This window comes from Oryza sativa, chromosome 11 (genome assembly GCF_034140825.1).
Source record: "Oryza sativa Japonica Group chromosome 11, ASM3414082v1".
NCBI classification, from domain to species: Eukaryota; Viridiplantae; Streptophyta; class Magnoliopsida; order Poales; family Poaceae; genus Oryza; species Oryza sativa.
This window is the reverse complement of record NC_089045.1, coordinates 16,292,637-16,312,730: the sequence shown is the minus strand read 5'-3', so window position 1 is coordinate 16,312,730 and position 20,094 is coordinate 16,292,637. Positions and strand designations below refer to the sequence as shown.

At 47.3% G+C, this 20,094-nt stretch overlaps 1 long non-coding RNA gene across 2 annotated transcripts; it reads left to right on the top strand.

The window, feature by feature from the left end:
• The first annotated feature begins 16,019 nt into the window (after positions 1–16,019).
• LOC107279315 (uncharacterized) lies at positions 16,020–20,094 on the top strand. Of its 2 annotated transcripts, none has more exons than XR_010737655.1 (3): positions 16,020–16,667; positions 18,512–18,567; positions 19,907–20,094. It is a non-coding gene; the product is annotated as an uncharacterized lncRNA (long non-coding RNA). The 2 variants fall into 2 exon arrangements; XR_010737656.1 differs by having other exon boundaries at positions 16,020–16,672.

Below are 20,094 nucleotides of genomic sequence, written 5' to 3'. Positions count from 1 at the left end.
CGGTGAGATTCGATCACTTTGGTCTTCCCGGGGGGTCCCTTTTATACCACGGGTCAGTCGATCTCCAAGTAGAACTCGGAGATATCGGACCCACACAATATAGTAACGACCCAATTCTGTCCGAGTAGCACTCCTTCCATCCGTGGACTCCGTTTCTTTTACGTGATGGATTTCCTTAACATGTACAGGAAACATCAGTATATGCGCAGGTATACCGTATCGGTATACAACATGCATCCAAGGGTCGAGTGTATACCTTATCCGTAACCCTAACAGTAACCCCCGAATTCTGCTTAAATGAACTCATGTGACCGATCGCGACTTCGGATGTCGGAATCGTTATCGCTCTCAACTGGTCGATCTCGGTATGAGAACCGTAGAGACATAGAGTTATCGATAACATTGTACGAAGTTCAACGGTCATGAGTGAATTTAAATTGAAGTCCCAAAACTGCTGCGCGTAACGGACCCAGAAATTTCTGGCGGCCATCTCTCTCCTTTCCTTGGAATTCGCACTGTCGGTAGTGCGCTTATTTAAAGGGGTTTTGGGGATCCATTTTGAAGTCCGTTTGCCGCAAAACTTTCTAGCCTTCAAGCGCCCCTCGTCTTCTCCGCTCCCGCAAAAAAACCCTAGTTTGCTCATCTCGGTCTATTCTCCGGTGATCTCCGGCGGTGATAGATCTCGACAAGTCCACCTCCACCAACGCGTCCCTGAAGAAGCTGCAGGACGACGGTGCCCTCCCTGGTCGCGGGATCATGGAGAGCGAACTAGGAGGTACTGAACCCGAACCTGTCCTGGGCCGCATGGTTGCAGTTGAGGATTACATTCTTTGTGGTTTTCTTCCTCCGCCCTCCGAGTTTATTCTTCCTGTCTTGAATTTCTACGGCCTTTCCTTGCTTCATCTGAACCCCAATTCTATCGCATTCCTTAGCATTTTCTCCTACCTTTGTGAGGCCTACATTGGGGTAGAGTCATTTCTTGATCTCTTTCGCTTTTACTACGAGTTGCGCTGGATGGAACCAAAAAAGGTATCTGGATGTCTCGGTTTCCGACTTCGGGATGGCCTGAAGTCGCGATACATCCCCTTCCAGTGCCCCTCTTCTCGTAGCAAATGGCGGGCAAGGTGGTTCTATCTTCAGATAGAGAACTCGGATCCAGCCTCTGTTGTTCCTGAGGAGCAACCAGACAAGATTCTAGAGTGGACCGCCAAACCCGCCCTAACTCCCTCCCTTCAGTCTTTAATCGACATTATTGATGACCTCCGAGTACGAGGGTTGTCGGGGTATGAAGTTGCTGCCGACTTCATCGGTAGGTGGATCCAACCGCTCCAGGCCCGAGCCTACCCGGCCTTTGCATGTTCCTCCTGACTTATCGAGTTCTGTTTGTCGATCTTACAGGTTTGAATAGCGAAACCGTGGAGCGCCGCGTCGGTCAAGTGATGATCAGCGGCCCCACGACAGCGAGCGACATCCCCGTCCCCCTTTGAGAGAAGGGGACGGTCGAACGCGAGGCTGGGATCAACGTGAGTGTACTCGTTGACTCCTTTACTTCTGTCTTATTGGGAGCGCATAGTGACTTCATGTACACAGGCTCTCCCTCTAATGGATGTCATCGGACCGCTTGCGGATCACCAGGCGGCGGCGTCGTTGAAGGAGGGCGTCGCCAAGGAGGTGTCCGACATTGCTTCTGCTGCAACGACGAGTGGCAGCAATGTTCCGAAGAAGGGGAGGATGTTCTCCTCCGTACTCGGGAACCGTCGGAAAGCACCTACTCCGTCGGTAAGCCTCTCTTGTCTTTCGTTCATGTAGTCAGAATATTTTGACCTCATATCGTGCTATCTTGTTTAGGCCACGGATGCATCTTCCCCACCCCAGCGAAGGCAAAGGCTGGTGACGCTCAGCGAAAAGTAAGTAGATGCTTTAGAAGTCGTCCTATTCGCAAAGTCTTGATTGCCTGACTTCATGAAATCGTGGGAATTTTGCGCAGGGCGGCGCGGGCGAGAGGCTGCGCAAGACGGGTCCAGTGCAGCCTCCATTGCATCCCCTGCAGCGGCCTCGACGGATGTCGTGGTCGTGGCCAGGGAGCGGGAGGTGACGCCAAGCGGCCTCGCCGGTGGCCTTTTACCCGCTCGGGGCGCGCCTGCTGATGTCCTCACCTGGGGGGAGCTCTAATCCGAGATGGAGCGTATTCTCCCGGCAGGTGCTCGCGGCGTAGGACGTGAAATCGAGGAGGCCAGGGTAGCGGCGTCGTCGGCGAACGAGCGTGCCAACAAACTAGCACGTGACCTGGCGGAGGTTTGAGAGGACCTCCTAAAGATGAGGGAGCTGGTGGCCGGCAACGAAAGGCAGCGACAAGGACTCGAGCACCGAATGTCAGAGCTCGAGAACAACTTGTCGGAGATCCGCGGCTCGCTGCGGATGACTTACACTGGCCTACACCAGCTCGCCGGGGAGTGCGGCGTCACGAGCACCATTCCGGCGAACCCTGACGAGTTCTCGCTGACGTCCTCACTCACGGAACTAGCCACGGCGATGGAGGAGATCCCCTGCAAGCATGCGGCCAGGATCGGCGAGGAGATGTTTAACGGGATCTACACCGGGGCGTGCCACGTCCTCGCGTGCATGAGGTTGGCGCACCCTAATATCGACCTCCAGAGGATCCTGGATCAGGGGGGCGCCAATGACGTGCGCAAGGGCATGATGGACGAATTCGGTGACTTGGGGTAGTCTGTTCTCCCCGTTTTTGAAGAGTAGGATTTTATTTCCCCTGTACTCCTTAATCGATTATGCTTGTAAAACTTTCGTAGGTTCAAACTACTTTTGTGTATGCAGTTGTTTCCTTCGTTTTCTTTAGCATGTTGATTCCGAGTACTTTGTTGTAAATGTAGAGATGTTGATATCGAGGTTGTCCAGCAGCGCGGGCAGCTTGAGTTGCCGGTAGTCGTTCCGGCACTTGTGCTTGAGCCGTACGTGCCGCGGGACGATGTCGATCAAAGCCTGTCCGTGGAGGTGGACATGGTGATGACTTCCTTAGGTTGGTACTTTGGTCTTCATCTCCTTTACTCTTTTGTTCGGATCGACTTAATTTGCCGTGTTCTCGAAAGAGGAGAACAACTCGACTTAGTCATTTCCGTGTTTGAGCAGACCTCGAGAGTGTGTTGGCCGACCGAGATCATCGAATCCAATATTGGAGGATGAAGTTCAAGGTGGCCGAACTCGAGAGGACTATGGTGGAAGTGAAGAAAGAGCAGGCCGTGGAAGCCCTCCGAGGTCGCGAGGTGTGGTTCAACTCGTACCTCAGGAGCTGCTGCATGGCGATGGCTGGAGTCTGTAGGGAGCTCCGAGTACCTCGCGGGAATCCCGAGGAGTCGGCGGCTGGATACATCTCATGGTTAAATGGGGCCTGCGCTCAGCTTGAAGTCATCGGCAAGCATATCGACGAGGCCCTGAAACAGGAGTGTCGTCGGTTGAGCCGATATGCCGGAGGGCACGTGCTGGCCTGTGTCCGAGATCACCGCCCGCAGCTGCACCTCGAGTTCCTCCAAGAAGGGTTTTCACGTTCTCGGAGGACTCCCGCAGAGATAGACAATCTGGCGAAGTCAATGGCGCCGCTTGCCGAGAAAGTCTTTCAATCCATGGATTGGCGTTAGCCGTCCTGGGAGTCTTTGTATCCTGTAAAAATTATCTTCAAGGAGACATGTAATATATTTTGGAGTAGTTATAAATTGTAAGAAGTACTCATGAAATAGAAAAGGAATCTATCTGACTAGGGTTTAGGGTTTAGGGTTTTGAGTCATACACTCTCCCTAGCCCCCAGCCTTGTCGTTGGAGAAGCGTTCTCGGAGGATAAGGCTCTTGGACCCTTGACTTGCCTCGGTTGAAAAAAAGCACTAATCCTAGCCCCTAGCCGTGAAGTTGGAAAACTCAGTTTCCGATTACACGGCTTGGTTAATACGCACGGCGAGAGCTCTTACATGAACAGATCTTACATGGTCGTTTGTCCCTACATGATCTGACAAGGCCTTATCCGCTCTGGGCGTCCCAAGCCGAAGTTCACTTAGGTTCCTCAGAGGCCTTGTCAAGACGGCGTAAAGGGACATGAGGATAGGTTTCAACGCTATGTGTCGTCGTGGTAAGGGATCGTCGGGAAGGAACACATTGATTGTAGTCTTTACCTAAAATCAACTTTTTTTGAAGTCGTAAGATGTCTTACAAGTATGGATACTATTGATTTACACATAAAATTTACGTAATTGATCAATGTTCCATGAATTTGCTAACTCGCGACCATCGCCGTCTGCAATCTTGAATGCACCTGGCCGCAAGACTTGCGTGATCATGTATGGTCCTTCCCACTTGGGTGAGAGCTTGTTACGCCCTGCATGGCTTTGAACCCGTCAGTGGACGTAATCGCCGATCGAAAGCGTGCGTGCTCTGATGTGCTTCTCGTGGTATCGGCGAAGGGCCTGTTGGTAGCTGGCTGCTCTGACGGCAACTCTTTCTCGATGCTCTTCGAGTAGATTAACATCGTCGCTTCACTGCCCCTCTTGATCCTTGTCGGAGTACTTCTGTACTCGTGTGCTCTGATGTCGTAGCTCCGTGGGAAGCATGGCTTCTGAGCCATACACGAGGAAGAAGGGTGTCTCGTTGTTGGACGTTATCGGTGTGGTACGCACGACCCATAAGACAGAGGGGAGTTCTTCGACCCACTTCTTGTCGTGTGACATGAGTCTGTCGTAGACACGGGTCTTGATCCCTTGTAGTACTATGCCGTTTGCCCTCTCGACCTGTCCGTTGCTCTGAGGGTGAGAAACCGAGGCAAAGCAGATATTGACGCCTAATCCAATGCAGTAATCCTGGAAGTCGACACTGATGAACTGGGAGCCGTTGTCTGTTATGATGCAGAATATCCCTTTAATGCAGAATAGGAACCTATATCCGCCCTGTCCTCGTGGGAATGGTCCGAGTATGTCGAGCCCCCAGCACGAGAACGGCCAAGTAAGAGGGATAGTCTGGAGCGCCTGTGCTGGTAGCCTTGTGTGTTTACTGTGGAATTGGCAGGCTTCACACCGCTGAACCATGTCGCAAGCATCTTTGACGGCGGTCGGCCAAAAAAACCCTTGTTGAAAAGCTTTTCTGACCAATGTGCGACCGGCGGCGTGTGACCCACAGATCCCTTCGTGTATGTCGAGGAGAAGATGTTTGCCGTCGTGGGACGAAATGCATTTGAGAAATACCCCGTTTGGCGCCTTCTTGTATAGATCGTCGCCAATCATACAGTAGATTTTTGGCTTGACGGGTTATTTTTTCGGCTTCTGCATCGTCCTCCGGCAACTCGTCACTACTCAGGAACTTGATGAGTGGGGTCCGCCAATCGTCTGTGGTCTCAATGTCGGCAACGGCACGTTCTGCTTTTGTAGCCCCCGAGTTGATGTCGGGGACGACTGTGCTATCTTCGTCGTTCACCAAATATGGAAGCTCATAGCTTTGAGGTGAGTAGACATTTTAATTTTCCAAGTGGAGTAGTTTGTGCCATTAAACATGGGAGCCTTCCCTACATGGTTCACCTCGTTCGACATCTTCTCTCTAGGCGGTAAAGCCCAATCAAGAGAGACCAAGCTCTGAGAACACTTGTAGGATCGAGATGTCGACTAGAGGGGGGGTGAATAGGCGATTTAAAATTAAATGACACCTAATCAAAACTAACCTATGTTGCTAGGCTTGGTGAGGGTCAACTCTAACTAAGCAACTAAGTTATGTTTTGCAAACCTAGGGTGATAGTGGCTCAATTATATCTCTAGGAAAGTAAATCACACTCCTATGTCAATGTTTAGCAATCCTAGGGTGATATGATCTCAAGAATGTCTCTAGAAATGTAAATTGCACAAATGTAAATGCGACAATCAAATGAGACAATGAGACAAGATATTTTTCACCGAGGTTCGAAAACTCGCCGGTTTCCTACTCTCCGTTGAGGTGAGCCCAACTCCACCGCTCAACCACGAAGCCACCGCACGCCCCCTTCGTCAAGGGGTGGGCACGGCGGCAGCCGGCCCACGGAGAGGACTACCCAAGCCTCGATCACTAGGGTAGTTCTTCCTTCACTCCGAAGGTGGTGAACTCCAAACCAATCACAAACCGGCGCCGTGCCTCCTCCACAATCTTCTCGGAGAGGTCACCGGGCAACTCCTCCACAAGCCGTCTAGGAGGCGGCAACCTCCAAGAGTAACAAGCAATGACCCGGCGTGGAGATGATCAAGTGCCACACTAGCTCTACAATGGAAGCAAATGCACTTGACTCTTGGCTAAATCAACCTCAACCACTACAATGGATGAACACTAAGCTCAATGGTGTGTGAGAGAGGTGCAAGGGGTGTATGCAATTGAATTGGGTGCCAAAAGAGCCCCCTTGCTGCTGGTGGGGGAGTATTTATACTCCCACCCACCAAAACTAGCCGTTGGGCGAAATCCCCCAACTCTGTGCTCTGCCGGTCTGACCGGAGGTATGTGACCGGTCAGACCGTGCTACTCAGCAACGGCTAGAAAACTAGCCGTTGTAGTGCTGTCAGAGGGCCCCATCGGCCTGGCCGGTCAGACCGACAAGGGGTGGCCTGTTAGACCGGCCTCGGCTCGGTCAGACCGCCATCAGCTCGGTCTGACAGAATACGGTTCCCTCGGCTCTGTATCGGCCATCCTGAGCAGCACCATCCCGGCCACCAGGGGGCCGGTCTGACCGCGCATGTCCTGCCGGTCAGACTGGCCTTATGCGCCGGTCAGACCGCCATTGTGGCGCCGGTCAGACCGCCACTATGTGGCTGCTCTGACCGCCCCTGGTCAGGCCAAACCCAGTGAAGTGTGTGTGTGTGTGAAAAGTGAGCACAAGTCTAAATGTATAATGACCTAATGTGGCAATTAACATCATCTCTTTGCTAGGTCATTACCCCTCTTAATAGTACGGCGAAACTAAAAATAAACTAGCAAATTTGATCGCCCTACACCTCGATCAATTCTAAATAAAAGTGCTAGTTTTACCGTCTTCTTTCCCTTTGCTTTGCGCCGTCAATTTTAATCCATCAATAATCATCCATGCGCACATATGACGTGGACCTAACTTAAAATGTATAGCTCAAAGACAACGGTTAGTCCACAATTAGCGCTTGTCATTAATTACCAAAATTAACACCGGGGGCCTAGATGCTTCAACGCCGTGCTAGGTCGTCGAGTTCGATGTTGTCCTTGCGATATACGTGTCGAACTTCGATCCCGTCAAACCTTTTCTCCTGCAAGGTACTTGGATAACTCGGGGCTAGAGCACTTGTAGTCTTTGTGCACCTGGTTTACGACTAGTTCGGAATCTCCTTTCACGATTAGTCGCTTGACTCCTAGTGCGGCTGCTGCTCTTATCCCAGCGAGTAGTCCTTCGTACTCGGCTGTGTTGTTGGTCGCCTTCAAGTTGAGGTGAATTGCATGCTTGAACTGGTCTCCCGAAGGTGATGTCAAGATGAACCCTTCCCCTGCTCCTTGGCTGTAGAGTGCACCGTCGAACGCCATTGTCCATGTTTCGCTGTCGGTTTGACTGTCCAGCCTGTTTTCAGGCATAGTCCAGTCAGCTACGAAATTGGCGAGGACCTGGGACTTGATGGTTGTTCGTGGTACAAAGTGGACATCAAACTAGCTTAGCTCGACTACCCATTTCGCGATGCGGCCGACAATGTCTTTATTTCTCACGACTTCACTAAGAGGGATGGAGAAAACAACTATGACCCTGTGGGCTTGGAAGTAGTGGCGTAGCTTTCTTGATGTCATGATTACTGCGTAAAGCAGCTTTTGGATCTGTGTGTATCTTGTCTTTGCATTGTGGAGAGCTTCGCTGACTTAATAAACTGGCCTTTGCACCTTCTCTCTCGACAACAATGATGGTACTCACAGAATATGGCGTGGCAGCGATATAGAGGAATAATTCTTCATTAGGTTGGGGAGCAACAAGTATAGGGGGATTTGACAGGTAGCGCTTGAGTGCGATGAACGCCTCTTCGGCTTCCTGTGTCCATACAAATTTATCTTGTTTCTTCAGCAGAGCGAAGAAAGGTTGTCCACGCTCTCCCATCCTAGCGACGAACTGTCACGCCCGGAATTTCTATCCAAAATTCCAAACGCTTACATGTGTGTAAACCCTCGTCCAGGAATCAGCCGAGGCACACAATAACAAATTGATAATAGAGTACAATTATTACTCTAATTAATAAGCGAATAAAATGTCATTACAGAGGTAGATAGTTCCTCTCAAACAATAAAGATCTAAGCAGTGGAAAAATAAGATAAACGGTGCAGACGGCTCCACTCCACAGGCAGCTTGACCAAGGCTACACCTAATCCTCCACACCATCAGCCTCATTGTAGAACTCTTCCTCTGATGAATGATTGCAAGGTGAGTATATGACATACTCAGCAAGCCACGCAGCAAATATGCAAGTGCACAGGATAACAAAGGATGGCATAGTAGGGTTTCATTTGCAAAAGCAGCATTTAACAAACATTTGAGAATTTAATAAAACAGTTAAGTATTAAACAATATTAATCCAACGCTATACAACATACCCTGTTGTATAGGCCCAACCATTCTGGACAACCATCCCGGCTGCACAGTTCTATCTCCAAACCAGGAATGTACCATTCCAAACCAGGAGCTAATCAAATTATTACCAATTATAGCATCATTTACTATGGTGAGAAGTGTGGGACTAATCACGAAAGACATTGTTAGACCCGCCCATAACCGCGGGCACGGCTATTCGAATAGTTTTACTCTGATCAGAGGTGTACCACTGTACCCACAAGACACAACCCCACATCATGTCACCATGTGCCTCAATACCACCACGGTATCTCGAAAAGGAGTTGTGACAATACCCCTTGCACAACACAATCCACCGCAGCGCACCTTCCTGGATCATAATCACCCCCTTATAAACAAGGCATGGACTCCCCAGCGACCCCCGTGGGCTTATCTCCGCCACTTCTCAGTCTGGTGCCCCGCAATGAACCATGCTATACAAAAGATAAAGCCGTTGCCCACGCTGGCTTGTCGTTGGCACGGTTAATGTTTCACAACCGAAACTCGTGAACCGGTCCTTAATTGTCATGAGCACAACCATCAAAACCATGTGCTCACAACCCACCATTACCAGGTTTTAGTTGGCACATTAATTAATTAACCAATCACGATTGACCATCGTGAACTATCATTAAGCCATCATTAAATAATAGTGAGTCATAAGTTATCCCAATAGTGAGCTAATGTTTCTAAGCAGGGCTAAGCAATTATATCTAATATCTAGTTGAACCAATATAAATAAAGCTCAACTAGTCAAATTATAATAACCCAAGGTATCAAGGAATAAAGTAATCAAGATCAAAAAGGGCTATAACAAACAATAGGTTAATTCCACCCAATGACATTCGAAAATAAATGCAATAGTTGAATAGAAACAATAGCTTTAAATAGGATCAACATGCTCAAAGGGTTGTTTGGAATCTGTGTGACTTGCCTTGCTGGCCTTGGAACTCTTCAAACTCTTTTCCGGCGAAAACGGACTCTCCGGAAACGACGGAATCTAAGCAGAAAAGAGCAAAATCACCAAAACAGCACATAAACAAGCATGAATGTAGATCTCAATTTTAGAAAAATTTAGAGACTTGAACCAACTAAATCGGAGCTAAGATGAATTAGTTATGAATTTTTGAAGATTAAATCGGATTAAAACACTTAAATTGATTTTAATTGAATTATGACGCAATAATGAATTATTTTTGAAAAGGAAAAGAGGATTTATTGCGTCAGCGGGCTAGGGTTTCGGTGGACCGGGCGCACGGCGGCGGTTCACGCGAACGGACGGCCGAGATCGATCCATCCAAAACAGACGGCCGAGATCGATCGGTCCACGACCGGCTCACGGGAGAGGGCGACGATGACATCAGCGGTGACGTCACCACCGGCGGCGGCGGCTCGGCGGCTCGGGCGCGCATGCTCGCCGGCGTACGGCGGCGCTTCGGCACGAACGGAGGGCACCAACGGGTAGAGCGCGACGCGGCGAACTCACCGGTGACCAAAGGAGCGGCGGAAGACCAACGGACGGCGACGGCAACGAGGTTAAAACGGCGGCGGTCTTCGGCTTGACGACGGCGACGGTGCTCCGGCGGTCTACAGCGACGGCGAAGGGGCGGACGAGGACGGCGACAACTTGGCGACCACGACGACGGTCTTCCCGAGCGACGGCGACGTCTGGAACGGCGGCGGCGCACGGCTGAAGCGACGGCGACGACGGCGGCGCTAGGGCACACGGCGCTAGGGCGTTTCCGACGACGAGAGACGACGGCAAGGGTGGCGACGGGTAGAGGAGACACCGGGGAACCTTTTAAAGGGGCTCGGAGGCGACGGCGAAGGCCCACGGCTGCTGGCGACGAGAAGGAAGGTTTAGGGTTCGGAGGAAAGAGACGAATCCGATTCGAACTCGAATCCAACGATTTCCAAAAAGAATTAGCCGATGATTCCAAAAGAGAAAAGGTAGAGGAGATCCCGGAGATTGTTTCCCCTCTATCAATTCGGCCGGAGAAGGAAAGGATCGACCGAATTTGGAAAGGAACGGCGGCAGCGCGAAACTAGGGTTTCGGGCGGCGGCGGCCGAAGATAGACGACGACCCTGACAGGTGGGCCCCACCTGTCAGCGGGCGGACGCGCGCGCGCGCGGCGGCGGACTGGGCCGGACTGGGCCGAGGAGAGAGAGAGAAAGGTTTTGGGCCGACTTTTGGCCCAAAGCCAAAAGGGACTTTTTAAAACCTTTTTCAATTTAAATTATTTCTTAAATGCAATTCCATTTATTAAAAATACTTCCTTAGCTCAAATAAATCCCAGAAAAATCTAGGAATTATAGAATTAAGCAAAGTATTTAATGAAATTTTATCTGGCCCCATTTTATATTGGAATTTATTAATTAAAAATTAGATCTTCTCTTCAAGACTTTTAAAATTATTTCTAAAAATTCCATTTAAACAACAATTTATATATTTTGAATTTTCAGGGTGTGACACGAACGTGCTTAGTGCCGCCATGCATCCAGTTAGCTTCTGGACTTCCTTGAGTTTTGTGGGCGACTTCATGTTCTCGATTGCCTTGATCTTCTCGGGATTTTCTTCTATCCCTCTTCCAGAGACGAGGAACCCGAGCAGCTTGCCCGATGGTACTCCGAACGTGCATTTCTCTGGATTAAGCATGAGGCGATATCGTCGGAAGTTGTCGAACGTTTCCCGGAGATCGTCAATCAATGAGTCGCTTGTGTTGGTCTTGACAACAATGTCATCGACGTAGGTCTCGACATTGTTCCCAAGCTGATCGTTAAGTGCTCCCTGGACCGTGCATTGGAAAGTATTTCCTACGGTTATCAGTCCAAACGGCATCTTAAAGTAACAGAATACACCAAACGGCGTGATGAATGTTGTCTTCTCCTCGTCCTCTTTCGCCATGCTGATCTATTCGAGGAAGATGGAAGTGATCCTTTGGGCTCGCCTTGTTGAGGTCGGTGAAGTCAACACACATCCTCCACTTCCCGTTGGCCTTGCGCACCATGACTGGATTGGCTAGCCACTCTGGACGGAGAACCTCTCTGATGAAGCCAGCTTTGAGAAGCTTGTCGAGCTCTTCTCGTATGGGTTGTTTCCGGTCTGGTGCAAATCTCCGCATTTTTGTTTTATTGGCTTGGCATCGGGTCGCACCATGAGTTTGTGCTCAATCACCTCCCTGGGGACCCCGGGCATGTCGAACGGCTGCCAAGCGAACACGTCTGCATTGTCGTAGAGGAAGGTGATGAGCGCGAGTTCCTATTTCTCGTCCAGTGACGCCTCGATCTTGACGGTCTTGTCGGGGATGGCACTGGAGAGTGGAACGATCTTGATTGCGTCGTCTGGCTTTGGCGTCTTGTTTGTTTTACTCACTTTCTTGGGTGGCTCAGCTGTGGCGGGTGGGTTGGGCGTGTGCTCGACCATGTCGAGGCTCCGCCTGTCGCACTGCCCCGCGAGCTTTGCGTTACCCTGAATAGTGATTGTTCCCTTCGGCCCGGGCATCTTGAGCACTTGGTACGTGTAGTGAGAACCGGCCATGAACTTCGCGAGTGCAGTTCTCCTGATGATGGCATTGTATGCTGTATCAAATCCAGTGATCTGTTCTGTTCGGAAGTTGTTTGCTTGGCCGAAAGTTACAGGCAACGTAATCTTGCCCAATGGCTTAGACGATGACTGAGGAGTAATTCCATGGAAGGGTTGATCAGTGGGCGTCAACAACAGTCTTGGGGTGGTCTGCTTCAGAGAATTCGATCTTCTGCTCAGACCACTTCATCTTGGGGGTAGCCCCCTGCCATGTCGAACAAACTTCGCGCTCCACTTTTTTGTACTCTTGCTTCGAGGAGTATGCCGTGGAACCTCCGAAGATATGCGAAACATGAATATGGGAATCTGGGTATGCTGAGTCCGAGTCCTGAGTAGCTGCTTCAGTGGCTTTCTCGACTACACGTACTCGCTTACCCTTCTCCAATGCCAATTGTTTTGCGAGTGGCTTTTTGAAAACGAAACAAGCTTCTAGGGAGTGCTTGTCCGATTTGTGTATAAGGCACCATATTTTCTTCGTATCGTCCCTTTGTGGGTCTGGGTGCTTGGGTGGTTCCGCGTATTCTGCTACGAGGACTTCTGTTTGAGCTTTCCTTTTCCCACTCTTGCGACTCTTCTTCTTGCTTGACTCAGGTGCGTCCTTGGCTGGTTTCTTCTCTCCTCCCTTCTTCGGCTTATCGTTCTTGCGTCTCAGTGCGTCGTCCGCGTGAGCGCATCGATCGACAATCTCGAATAGCTTTCGAGCAGTTGTGATCTGTCTCGTCGCCAACTCCTGGGTGGTGTAGCGATCTCTGACACCAGTCTTAAAAGCGCGGATCACAGAAGCGTCGATGATCTCGGGGATCATATTTCTGCACCCATTAAAGCGCCGAACGTAGTCCCTCAATGATTCACCCAGATTTTGTGTCAACGCGTGTAGGTCGTCTTCGATCGCGTGGCGCTTGTATGTTCCTTGGAAGTTGGCTATGATCTGCTGCCACAGATCTGCCCATGAAGAAATCTAGTATGGTGGGAGGTGGACTAGCCATAAACGTGCAGATCCTTTCAACGCCGCTTGCAAATAATTCACCAACACGTTGTCGTCTGCTCCGGCAGCGTAGAATACTATGGAATAGACCTGAAGGAACTCCTCAGGGTCAGTGCTCCCATCGTACTTCTATATTGCTCTCGGTCGAAATCTCTCAGGCTATCGAACATCACATAGAGCACGACTGAAAGCTCTACACCCGCCGCCGGGGGCGGTGGGTTGTCGGTGATCGTATGTCCTCCGTGGATGTCTGTCTGATCACGAGGATGATGAGGATGACGATGAGTCACTTGGTTCCGGGGTACGAATACGAGGATGACGTCTAGGTTCTCGAGAATCCTGTCGTCGCCCACCGTTGTTGTCCCGACGGCGATCTCCGTCGTCGTCATCATTTTGGTGGCGTCCTTGATCAGTCTCGCCCGGCATCCGCTGTTCGCGATCATCGCGTTCGTGGCGGTTATCACGGTCTTGGTTCTTGCTCGGGTGTCCTCCTCGCTCTTCGTTCTCCCGACGTCGTGAAGAGACGAGATGTCGGGAACGGTTTTCGTTGTCTCGTGCGCGTCGTGCTTCTCGGCGGCCATTCAAATGGTCACGGAGATCGCTGGTGCCGCGAGGTGGAGGGGTGGCTTGACGAGGTGATGCCCGCTGCCCAGGTAGTTCGCCATTGGCACCGCCAATTGGCGGGTGTTCTGTCGGTACTCCGGCGGCGGCCCCCTCGAACGCGTTACTGAGGTTAGCCACTGATTCCCGTAGTCGTTCTGTCCACTGTGCGAGATCATCGTTCAGAACGGGATCATAAGGGGTTTCCCTCAGTATTGCGTTGATGGCCCTGATGTGCTGGGCCGGTGTAACCACTTGATCCTCCGCTTATGCGTTAGCGCGCGCAGACATGCTGGTCCTATCGATAACGAACACATCACATGGTGTACTCGTCGATGATGAGGCCTGGTCTTCGAGCAAGTGTAGAACCGACAGCTCGTGGGGATCGACGTCGATTACCCCAACGAATCGATCTGAGATAACTGTCGCTCCTTGTTCCTTGTCCGCATCTCTAAGAGAGATTTGTGACTGCTGGACCTTAGGAGGTGACGTCCTCATGGCACTGAGAAGAACCTTGCAGCTTGAGAGGTCGTGATTCTTTGTCTTGTGAATATGACAATAGACATCACGGGTTGGAGAAGTACATTGAATTCCACGCTCTTTGCAGGCACAGATCTCAGCTTGTACGTCGAGAAAAACCCAGCAAGCCTGCAAGGTGTGTTTCCTGGTTTTGTGGATAGGACACCAGGACCTTGTTGCCTCAGAAATTGTCCTTGTCGGCTCGTGATTCTCGTCGGAAGGACAAGATTTGGCCGCATTAGGATCCTTCTCGGGCTTGGATGTCGTCGATGTGTAACATACCTGAATTCTAGGATTAAGGAATTTCCATCAAAACTAGTTGAAAGGGAAGTTCTTCAATTTTGTAAACCAAAAATTTCCATTTTAAACCTAGGTGAAGTTGATCTAACTCTTGCATGATAAAATTTTAGAACAAATTAAAAACCTTTGCATCTCTAACCTAGGACAAAAATATAAATTTATGTGTAAGCATGCATACTCTCATAGACATGTTTGACTTGAGTCCTTCATATGCAATTGGATTTGGATTGCATTCGGATTTTCGATTTGCATATCATAATAGGTCTCATGAATATTAACTAAGATCTAGATAAACAACTGGACCATTAGGGCCTAGTGCTAGCTAGAGGAAGTTAAAATAGGAACCATACACCTTAAAATATATCAACAAGGCCAATGCCAAGCCCCACAAAACTATTTTGGTCATCCATCTGAAGACTAGTCATGAACATGGAAGTGACCAAATAAATTATATCATATAGGATATATTCTATCTTAATCATCTCTATAAGCATTCTCTTAATTTAATACTAAAGTAAACTTGTGCATAATAGGTAAGGAGCTTATGACCTGTGTAAGGTAAACTGAAATTCTAACATATCATTATCACCTCAGGTTAATGAGAGTCCAAATATAACTTTTATAAACATTTACATGCATTTAGGAAAGGAAACACATATAAGACATAACTCTTGAGAATTATCTAAAATAATTCGTGCAAGATAAAATCATGGGAAAATTCATGTAGGCTCTACTCAACACATACAACTCACTGTAATTTTGGTATGATTTAATAACTAAATTTGTACCTCAAATAAATCAGTCAAACTAATAAAAACTAGATTAACTGTAGTTCTTAATCGGCTAAAACCATACTTTATCTAAAAGTGCATTTAACTGCATAGAAGTGTATAAGTAAAATAATTTATTCAAATACTAGGTCATTTATCATTAATAAAAATAATTTTTTCAGAATTTATCTTCTCTGTTTAGGGCTCCTAAAAATTCGAACTAGTTTCCAAAGAACCCATATTCCTCTAATTTCTGTGAGTAATCTATCCATAATTTTTGAGTGCAACCAAAGAAAATGGAAACTAGGTACATACACCTACCTCCAGTAAAATCAACACTAGTTAATCTGATCAACACATTAAGTATTGAAGCTACAAAATTAGAGGAGAAAATAATTCCGGAAATTCGTCCAAAAACCAAGCTCACCCATGTTTCTGCCTACACATCTCTCTTCCACCTAGTTTACTTCGACCTGGGCCCCCCTTGTCAGTCCCTCCGGCTTGCCCTTCCTCTGTGCAACTTCCCTAGCCGACCGAGAAACACTGAGAGGGAGAGATCGAGCGCCGACCGGCTCTGGACGCCGCACGACGCGTGGCCACGACGTGTCGACGCCCTAAAAACGCCGAGCTCCATTTCTGCCTCTCCCAGACGCGTCGCCACTCTTCACCCACCATTCCAGTGCCGATCCATCCGAGGGAGAGCATCCTCGCTGCTCTTCTCCACTGGTTCTCCATCGCCGGCTGCGAAGAAGACGATGGCCGCAATCGTTGATGAGCCGCGGTCGTTTCCTCTTCTCTTGCGTTCCATACTCTCCTCACCATGCCGAATATTTCTCCTTTTGATTTCATCCTCTCTGGTGCAGCCAATCGGCGGGAACGCTGCCATGCACACCGGAGCTCTGGAGCGCGCTCTGCGCACCGCCGCAGCAACATCGTCGCCGTTGCCATCAATCTAGATCAAGCCGGAGCGAGCCACCACGCCACCAGCTTCACCTCAACCTCCTCTCCATTTCCCCTCAAGAATCTTGAAGAATGGTGCTACGAGTGTGGAGATCGTCCACCGTCTTCTCCACCTCCGGTCGCCGTCGCCATTGTCGATTCCGCCTCCTCCGGTGAGCCATTGTCCGATTCTTCGCGTATACACCATCCCTGGGACCTCACTAACCCCATGAAACACATGCATGTCAATTCGATGAGTGGATCGAGCCGTTGCCGTCTTCCCGGAGCTCTACACCGTCGCCGGACCATCTTCTTCTCCGCTGCCGCTGTCCAGACTTTCCGGCGCCTCGTTCAAGGTTCGGTGAGCACCCTTGAGCCCATAGGATTGCATTCATGCATTTCATTCACTTAGAATTGAGCACCAACTCAACATGCAGTAGCAGCCTAAGCACAGCCGCCGCTCGGACTCGCCGCCGGCGTTACTCCGATGTCCACTGACCAAGAAAAGAAGAGGAATGGAATCGCAATAGCATGATCTTCATTTTGTCTTTTGGTCGCACCCTCAAACGAGCCACCGTTTGCCGCTGGCAAGCTTGAGATCGAGCTCAGCCATGGCTTGATCTGCTTCAGCTCGAACCAGGGACCTCGTCACAAGAATTTAGGTTAATGTAGGGCTCTTTATGCAAAAGCTCAAGACACACAGAACAGTCATAGGACTGCGGGTTGATTTCCTGAAACTATAGGAGCCTTTTTGCATATTGGCCTGAGACTGACAGTGCACCCCTTGGAAACAAAATCTGAAATTATAAAAGAACAGTAACTAAAACTTGTAAAAATCCATATAAAATTAAATATAGCTCATTTTAAGATGATTCAAATTTCTGTGAACTCACCAAATTGGGAACTTTGATGTTATGGAATAAAAACTTGCACTCACAGTACAAATTTAGCCTCTAAAATTTATCCAAGTTAAATCACACATAAAGCACGCACAAAATTTATAAAATGCATACAAAATTCATTTCAACTCATTTTGGAGCAAACTCAATTTCTACAGATCCACCAACTTATGTTCTCCTATAAAGCAAAATGAAATAGTATACATACTATACATCAAATGCCTCTAAAACTATTACCTTTAAATGACTAGTTTTAGATAAGCTGAATTTTAGAAGTTCATATAAAATTCATCTTAGATCTTTTTTTAGTAAACCCAAGTTCTGTAGAATCACCAAAACATATACTTCCAAATTATAAAATAAAATTATATACTTACTGTATGATAAAAGCCTCTAAATACTTATGTAAGTAATAACCATCATAGAGCAACCTTAAATTGTAAAATTTGTAGAAAATTCATCTTTAGTCTAAATGAAGTGAACCAAATATCTATAGAACCAGCAAACAGTGGGCTTCAACATAGTAAAATAAAATATGGAACCTTCTGTACAGGTTATAGCTCTAAACTTTAAATTTATAGGATAGGTGCTAATCACATAGTATCGATTGAGCAATATGTATATATATAAATGTATATAGAAATACACTCTAGCTATAATGAAACTCAAATAAAACTTGTTAGACCAGTGAATGCATAGTTCCATTCCCATCCACCAAAACTTAAGGCACTTAGCTCATATAATAATTTCTAGGTTGATATAATAAATTGCTAACATGGACTAGAGCTCCCCTAGTTTATAAAATATGAACCATGATAATAAAGACCATAAGCCTATGAACTAAGGTTAGATTAGTTAACTAAAATATTCATTTTATACATCACTAGCTAGATGAGGCAAGTTCTAGACCTAAACCTCTAAAGCCATGAACCTATAGAACACTATACACCTATAACACGTTATAACTTGTAAAATACAAAAAGAATTCATATTAACTCTAAAAATTATGAAACCAAATGTGTTAGTGTTAGAAAACACATATCTTCACCCCAGCAAACATAAACTTAATAAGAATTACCTTACAACAGCATTTCACAACAGTAACTAAGTAAATCCTACACTATACCGACGAAACTTCTAAAATTCATAACTCCCAAATAAAATGAGATAAAATAGAAATTCTTTCACCTAAATTAATTTTAGACCAGTACCTATTCACTGTGCACAAATCATCCATTTTAGAGTATTTTGGATTTTTCGCATATTTCGGTGTTTAATTGCATAACGTGTACTTTGTATAGATGATTGCTTAAACGGTGAAGAAGTGATTTAGGTGCTGACATTTTCCTGATTCAAGGCAAGTCCCACCTCCATCTCTTTGATCACTTTGAACCTATGTTTTGGAGGTTATTGAAAATGTTTGCAAATCTTGCATGTCGATTGTACACTAATAAATTAAAATTTTGTTAAACTTGTTAGACAAACTCCTATTGTTTGCATTCACCTTGACCCCACATATATCCATATCCCTCATTCCTAACCTTAGGAACAATATGACTATACCACTTTATATATGAATTTTGGAGTCACTAGGTTACTATAATGCTTAGCCATGCTTAGAATGGTCTTCCTTGTCATTATGGGCTCATTACAAATATGAAAAATTGATTTTGAAATAATCTGGACAGAACTTTAATACTTGTGATTTTGATAAATAAAATGATGGAAAACATGGATTTTAGGTTTGAGCCTCAAGTGGTGCACATATGGTGATTAGTTGTGTACCGATAGGGGGAGAGTGTGCCCAAACCGACCTAAGGACTTCACTCAATGTCAGTTCATTTCGTATACAGTGCAACCACATGTGCTAGTATGGGATAGCCCAAGCTTAGTAAATTATTTATGGTTTAGCCTTACATTCTGGTAGGCCGGTGTGTATGAGTTCGTATAATTCAGAGGAGCTTCCTATTTACCCCGAAGTGGTAGTTTAGGTGACTAAGCGTGTCCAATACAACGGTATTGTGCCACGTGGTGGGTTCCCGTTGTGTCCGCCACCACGGCGTTAAGTTTAAGGCGTGGGCCCGCCACTTAACGGTTCTAGGTCATATAACATGTATGGCTTAGGATGGAGTAACACGTATCGTGCTGGTGTAGGGCTAAATCATGAATTTTGGAAAAGCTTTGTTGCAGGTAATAAATCGGGTACTTATGTATCGCGTGACATGCTCTTGCATGATTATTATTTCGTATCATGTGGGTAAAGTGTACAAACTCTGCAGAGTTAAAACTAATCGATTAGCCGTGCTCGCGGTCATGAGCGGCGTGTGGATATGTATTGAGTATAGACTTGTGTTTATTCTTCTAAATGCTGAAATTTACCTTCAAATTGTGATGAGATTTGAGAATGATCTCCTTGCTGCCATGGAAGGCAATGAGGTGCATATTTATACATGATTAATGCCTACCTTGATGCCCAATATGTCAAATACTAGCTTGCTGAAATTTTATTTGAAAGTAAACCTGATTTAGAAATGTTTTATGCAAATAAAACTTGCTTTATGCTAAAAAGAACCATATTATGCCTTCCTTGATTATATGCCTTGCAAGTAGGGTCTTAGGCTTGTCTTGGTGCTTGCCAGTACATTATTTCTAATAATGTACTGACTCTTGCTATTGAATTAACCTTTTGCTTGCAGGTTTTAGATTTAGTCTTTGAGTGATGCGGGTAATCGACTACTTCTTCTAGGACTTGAACTTAATGGGGTAAACCCCTAGTCGATGTGCTTGTGGATTGAGTAGACAAGCTTCCGCTGTTCTATATATTTATTTGGTCAGTTGGCCAATGTAACTAAAGTAGATGTAGTTTATAATCGCTTTCATGTTA